At 35.5% G+C, this 7,464-nt stretch overlaps 2 long non-coding RNA genes across 2 annotated transcripts; one reads left to right on the top strand and one right to left on the bottom strand.

Annotated features, from left to right (window-relative positions):
* The first annotated feature begins 636 nt into the window (after nucleotides 1–636).
* Nucleotides 637–2,153, top strand: LOC148158660 (uncharacterized). The gene is made up of 2 exons (XR_015763034.1): nucleotides 637–1,788; nucleotides 1,935–2,153. It is a non-coding gene; the product is annotated as an uncharacterized LOC148158660 (long non-coding RNA).
* A 1,289-nt stretch (nucleotides 2,154–3,442) lies between these two features.
* LOC148158659 (uncharacterized) lies at nucleotides 3,443–7,144 on the bottom strand. Its single transcript, XR_015763033.1, has 3 exons — nucleotides 5,947–7,144; nucleotides 5,679–5,800; nucleotides 3,443–4,847 (listed from the first exon to the last, which is right to left on the bottom strand). It is a non-coding gene; the product is annotated as an uncharacterized LOC148158659 (long non-coding RNA).
* Between the last annotated feature and the right edge of the window lie 320 nt (nucleotides 7,145–7,464).

The raw sequence follows: 7,464 nt of genomic DNA, 5'->3' as shown, positions 1-7,464 counted from the left end.
AACTCCTTTCCAATGTTTAGATTTTCCTCCAACTGCATCAATTAATGATAAAGTGCAGCTGAGTGTTATGATTCAAAACAATGTATAAAATTCAGCACATATATTTTTTGATACAATACAACAGAGCCAAGATCATCAGAACACCAGCTCAAGTTGTCCTTGCCAGAGTTTGACTTGGAGGCCTATGGAAAGCCATTTGCGCCAAAATTGAATAAATAAATAAATGGGTTAAATAAATAAAAAATGAGTAAAATAAATCAAAAAATGAAGTAAATGAGTGAAATAAATAAAAAATTTGTTAAATAAATAGTTTAGCTTTTTCATTAAACCAATTTTTAATTTATTTATTTTTCATATTATCAATTTCCCAATTTCTCTTTTTCATTTATCTATTTGTCATTTATCCCTTTATCCATTTACCCATTTTTCATTAATCTATTTTTCATTTGTCCATTTTTCATTTATCCCTTTATCTATTTACCCATTTTTCATTAATCTATTTTTTAATTTAACCGTTTTTCCATTTCCTATTTCCATTAACCCGATTTGCTATTTCCCACTTTCATTAATCAATTTCTCATATATCCCTTTTCTTACTTACCCATTTTCTTTTATCTATTTTTCATTTACCCATTTTTCATTAATCTCTTTATCTATTTACCCATTTTTCATTAATCTATCTTTTAATTTAACCATTTTTCCATTTCCTTTTTCCATTAACCCGATTTTCCTATTTCCCACTTTCATTAATCAATTTCTCATATATCCCTTTTTTTATTTACCCATTTTCTTTTATCTATTTTTCATTTACCCATTTTTCATTAATCTCTTTATCTATCTACCCATTTTTCATTAATCTATCTTTTAATTTAACCATTTTTCCATTTCCTTTTTCCATTAACCCGATTTTCCTATTTCCCACTTTCATTAATCAATTTCTCATATATCCCTTTTTTTATTTACCCATTTTCTTTTATCTATTTTTCATTTACCCATTTTTCATTAATCTCTTTATCTATTTACCCATTTTTCATTAATCTATCTTTTAATTTAACCATTTTCCATTTCCTTTTTCCATTAACCCGATTTTCTATTTCCCACTTTCATTAATCAATTTCTCATATATCCCTTCTTTATGTACCCATTTTTCTTTAACCTATTTTTCATTTAACTTTTGTTTGAAAAACTTTTAATTTTCCCATTTTCCAATTTCCCTTATTCATTTAGTATTTCCTTATTTTCTTATTTATCACATTCTATTTTCCCCGCTAAACTTAGGGGGAAAAATAAATGCAAATGAGGAGTGGCACGTCATCAGGCTACAACTTCCCCAATTGGTTGGTTAGCGTCACACCTACTTTGCTTTCAAGAAAGATGGCGACCTACTAACGGGTTATCAATAAGCATAAGCTCATTAACTTCATTAGAAAATAGTGTTATTACTCCTGACTTTATTTTTGTGTGGCCGCTCAGACAGAACGTGTTTCAGCTGGCGGCTCTGATGGACTCAGAGCTTCACTGTCGGGGGTTTTTATAGTTTGGACGAAGCGGCCGCTGAAGTTGGCTTACGATTGAAGGTTCAGGACGCCTTCGTAGCTACCAGCTGCGATTCAACTATAAGGAGCAGACTTGACTGTACATCGTAAGTGAACTGCAATATCCAATGGCAGCTCTACGGAGCATCGAGCTGAAAGAATGACGGTGGCAAGCCTTGGAGATCTGCATCGGAGGCCATCTTTCAGACATGCACCGCTGCTGTCCGTCCAGGATCCTCCGGTTGCCCAGACGGTAAGCTAACGCTGATGTTTTCCAACTATAGTCATATTTGTAACCAAACTTGAGGCCAACAGGTGTACTTTTGACCGCCACCAGGTCAAAAGTACAGCTTGTTTTTGCAGCACATTCATTAATGTTTCTATCGTGTATGTTTTCAGATGTTAAGCTGTCACAGCAGACCATCCTGCAGGCCTCTGGTCTGTTTCCAGTGGGCTCACAGCTTCAGGGTGACCAGAGACCTTCACCTTTCTGGAGCAGGAACACCCGGCCAAATGCACTGGTGACACATTTAATTTAAAAAATGTGGCTGTTCTTATAGCATTGATATGCAAGAACCATCTACTGTTTTTAATAATAAAAATATATATATTATGAAATCTGTGTTCCTTCTCATCTGTGTAGTTCTAATTTAATCAAATCTCATGTTTTCACATCCCAGAGACAATAAGATGGATAGTTTGTTTGTGGCTTTAACCCATTCATTCCAAATTTTTCCCAAACATGTAAATATGAAAATCCGATGTCATTGATAGCCCTTTGAACTAATCAGGGAAATAATTTTAAAAATTGTGGAAAAGTATGTAAAAAAGTGTGTTTTATGTTCGGTCACAATTGTGACCGGTGGGATAATATGGTGTTCTAATACTAAGATGAGCTAAAAGTGCTTTTTCCAAATAGACATGATCATAATATGTGAACATTGTTTCTTTAGTAGAATATATCTTGCCACAGCATTACTTTAGTGCAACATTTGCTCTGTAAAGTACAAATTTGACTATCAATATATTCTAAACCAAGGTAAATTTGAGTGCTTGAGTGTTTATGCATAATTATATTGAACTTCAGTCAGTTGTAGTGTCATCACAGTAACATAGATCATAAAGATAACATCTACAGTAGAGGCTTTCATTTATATTTCTGAAAATTATGAACATTTGTCACACTGTCATAAAGTAAAACTCAATAGACTTAGTCCAGGGGTCTCCGTCTCCAGGATTTAGGGCCTGTGTCATGCATCTTTTCCATCCGCCTCTGCTTCAGCACACCTGAATCAGGTGATAAGCAGGACTCTGGAGAACTGGACTGCATACTGAGGGTGATCCATTTAATTCAGGTGTGTTGGACCAGGAACACACCTGAAAGTTGCAGGATACCGGACCCCAAGGCCTGGAATCAAAGGAGAGTAGTATGGCTCCTTCTCACCATTTGGTGACTTTGGTTTTCTTCAATTTTAGGTTATTTCATCTCTTTCTTACTTTCCATATCAAGTCCAAATGACCTGAAAATGTTTTCACCACATTTAGTCATTCACACACACATTCACACACCGACAGCAGTAAGCTACTATATTGTAGCTACAGCTTGCCTGCCACAGTTTGACAGAAGTAAGGCAGTCATACACCGGCTCCTCCACCAGGGTCCTCTGACTACCACCGGCTGGCATGGTGGCTGAATTGTCCTCTTGATCAAGGTCACAACTACTGACACAAACAAAGTGGGGGTTCCAGCAGGCAACCCACCAGGTACAAGATAAACTCCAACCTCCTAGGCTACCGGCACCGTTTCAGGTGTGCTTTTGGTATGGACCATGTTGAGAACGAGAATCTCAATCGATGAATCATAATTTGTATTGACACACGGAGCATAAAATCAGCCAAGAAAAGCATTCAGACTTTACTTATTTTATTAACTTTCAGCGCTGAAAGGAGACACTTTACCATTACATCCGAGAAGAGTTTCTAAAAAAGTCTGTGCAGCGTCTGAGGAGAAGGAGGAGGGTAGCTGATTATATGGACTGAAGACACTGCCTGAAATCACACCATGTCTCTGTGGCCTGATAAGTTTCTGTTCTCGTGAGAAATGGACCTTAGTGTCTAACAGAATCAAAAATGTAACTCTTTACTATGGGCCCTTTGTCTAACAGCGTGTGACTCTTTCTCGGCCTTGGTAAAGCATCTCAACAACCACCATCACTTCTTGGACCTGACCATGACATTGAACCTTGAGGGGGTTTGGTCATAAAGGTCTACACCTCTCATGTGCTCATTGATCTAGTTGACATCAGTCTCTATATAATTCTTCATCTTTGTTTCCATTAGGAAAATATTGTTGTTTTTCTAGTGGATCAGCAGTTTCTCATCTTGTGTTGGAACCTCATTTGGATCCTCTTTAAAGGGTACATCAAAGAGACAGCTGTCCCTTCGTCATAAACTTTTGCAGGTGGTAACAGAGTACCACATGCCTGATGAAGGGTCAGATTATCCTCTTTTCCCATGAACTGATCATATGCATTCAAAATCAGGCATGGAAAATGGCCCATCTTCCCCTTATAGTCCATGTTTAAGCCATCACTATCAAAATCAGTAAGGGTTCCATTTTTCTCACAACTACATTGTTGTATGCTTTGTCTGGCTATAACAAAGTCCAACAAATCAAGAACCAAACTCAAAATTAATCTTAAAAAGGAAGAAGTTAGGAATTGGAAGAATATGGTATGTATTTAAATAAGTGGACCTATTGGTCAAACGTATTCTCCCACCTGTCACTATTATGACCGTCAACATGTTTACACATCCTGCTCACACACCTAACAAATTTTTATAAATGCAAAGGTGAATATCATAACTAGACACTTTAAAGATGATGTGCACCAAAAATCTTTGTTGTATGTTTATTTAAACATACATTGCTATCCTCTTCTTTGGGAGGTTTGTGGCACTCTTTTTCTCGCCGAGGTGCAACCAAGATTTAATCAGCTCTAGTCATGTGATAATTTAGTCTAAACATGTGATACTGCATAAGTATTATCCAAACACTAAACTTTGAATGTTTGCTGAACATTAACTGAAAATTTAATCAGCAAGCTTTTTAGAGTCCTTGAAAGTGAAAAAAAAATTCATTTTTCCTCTGATGTTTGGGTGAACTCTTCTCTGAGGAGGTCGGCCATCTCTCTGGTTCTTCCTGAAGGAGATCCATCAGGAGTTCTGGTGCTGCTCACAGTGCAGACGGTTCTCCTCCCTGTTTGCCGTTGTCCCTCTCTCAGCCAGAATCTCCAGTCATTTTTCTTGATCCTTGAATAAACATAACAGAATATGTTCTGGGTGTTATTTATGATTCGTTTGTTAATTAAAACAATGTTTAATATAAAAATAAGATTAATTTATTTCCTTAACAATTCCTTCTCCTGTTCCCTCAGAAGGAAAGAGTTTAGGACTCACTAATTACATTTACTCAAATATAGTTGAGTAACTTTTTGAAACTCAAATGAAGTTTTAGGAGTACCGTTACTATGCTGAACTTTTGACTTTTACTCAGGTCATTTTATTATGAAGCATCACTATTCTTATTTAAACACATTTTTTATTTTGTCTTTAAAAAACTAAAAATTCCGCTGAACTTTATATTTTGAGCCCTCTAATTGTGTAATTTTTTAAGATATGAAATAATTGATAACTTGATCAGTTACTCAGTACTTGTATACTTTTTACCAAATGCTTCTTTACTCATGTGTAATTTCTTATTCAGCTACTTTTTACTTAAACATGTAAGTAAGAGATAAACATGAGTAAAAACATGTTTGGAGTACAAATTATGGAACAGTAACCAAATGTTGAGGCACATATGTTGAACAAAAACAGGGAAACTAAGGTGGCCAAGTTATACATCCACAAAGAACTACTGAAATGAATAGTCATAATTACTTTATATGAATACGACATGTATGCATGTGGGCCACACTTGGCACATTTCAGGGATGTAACCAATAGGGACAGATTTTAGCAGGAGTTCAGCTTTTATCCATTCTGCATTCTGTACCCTCACTAAGGTCACTGTATTCAGGTAGTCTGTTTACAAACATCAGCGTTAATTTACCCCCACATTTTTTAAATTAAATGTGTCACCAGTGCATTTGGCCGGGTGTTCCTGCTCCAGAAAGGTGAAGGTCTCTGGTCACCCTGAAGCTGTGAGCCCACTGGAAACAGACCAGAGGCCTGCAGGATGGTCTGCTGTGACAGCTTAACATCTGAAAACATACACGATAGAAACATTAATGAATGTGCTGCAAAAACAAGCTGTACTTTTGACCTGGTGGCGGTCAAAAGTACACCTGTTGGCCTCAAGTTTGGTTACAAATATGACTATAGTTGGAAAACATCAGCGTTAGCTTACCGTCTGGGCAACCGGAGGATCCTGGACGGACAGCAGCGGTGCATGTCTGAAAGATGGCCTCCGATGCAGATCTCCAAGGCTTGCCACCGTCATTCTTTCAGCTCGATGCTCCGTAGAGCTGCCATTGGATATTGCAGTTCACTTACGATGTACAGTCAAGTCTGCTCCTTATAGTTGAATCGCAGCTGGTAGCTACGAAGGCGTCCTGAACCTTCAATCGTAAGCCAACTTCAGCGGCCGCTTCGTCCAAACTATAAAAACCCCCGACAGTGAAGCTCTGAGTCCATCAGAGCCGCCAGCTGAAACACGTTCTGTCTGAGCGGCCACACAAAAATAAAGTCAGGAGTAATAACACTATTTTCTAATGAAGTTAATGAGCTTATGCTTATTGATAACCCGTTAGTAGGTCGCCATCTTTCTTGAAAGCAAAGTAGGTGTGACGCTAACCAACCAATTGGGGAAGTTGTAGCCTGATGACGTGCCACTCCTCATTTGCATTTATTTTTCCCCCTAAGTTTAGCGGGGAAAATAGAATGTGATAAATAAGAAAATAAGGAAATACTAAATGAATAAGGGAAATTGGAAAATGGGAAAATTAAAAGTTTTTCAAACAAAAGTTAAATGAAAAATAGGTTAAAGAAAAATGGGTACATAAAGAAGGGATATATGAGAAATTGATTAATGAAAGTGGGAAATAGAAAATCGGGTTAATGGAAAAAGGAAATGGAAAATGGTTAAATTAAAAGATAGATTAATGAAAAATGGGTAAATAGATAAAGAGATTAATGAAAAATGGGTAAATGAAAAATAGATAAAAGAAAATGGGTAAATAAAAAAAGGGATATATGAGAAATTGATTAATGAAAGTGGGAAATAGGAAAATCGGGTTAATGAAAAAAGGAAATGGAAAAATGGTTAAATTAAAAGATAGATTAATGAAAAATGGGTAGATAGATAAAGAGATTAATGAAAAATGGGTAAATGAAAAATAGATAAAAGAAAATGGGTAAATAAAAAAAAGGGATATATGAGAAATTGATTAATGAAAGTGGGAAATAGGAAAATCGGGTTAATGGAAAAAGGAAATGGAAAAATGGTTAAATTAAAAGATAGATTAATGAAAAATGGGTAAATAGATAAAGAGATTAATGAAAAATGGGTAAATGAAAAATAGATAAAAGAAAATGGGTAAGTAAGAAAAGGGATATATGAGAAATTGATTAATGAAAGTGGGAAATAGCAAATCGGGTTAATGGAAATAGGAAATGGAAAAACGGTTAAATTAAAAAATAGATTAATGAAAAATGGGTAAATAGATAAAGGGATAAATGAAAAATGGACAAATGAAAAATAGATTAATGAAAAATGGGTAAATGGATAAAGGGATAAATGACAAATAGATAAATGAAAAAGAGAAATTGGGAAATTGATAATATGAAAAATAAATAAATTAAAAATTGGTTTAATGAAAAAGCTAAACTATTTATTTAACAAATTTTTTATTTATTTCACTCATTT

This window comes from Poecilia mexicana, unplaced genomic scaffold (assembly GCF_051168715.1).
Source record: "Poecilia mexicana isolate PSO_F unplaced genomic scaffold, ASM5116871v1 scaffold_6, whole genome shotgun sequence".
Lineage (NCBI taxonomy): Eukaryota > Metazoa > Chordata > Actinopteri > Cyprinodontiformes > Poeciliidae > Poecilia > Poecilia mexicana.
This window is presented reverse-complemented; position numbering and strand designations above follow the sequence as displayed.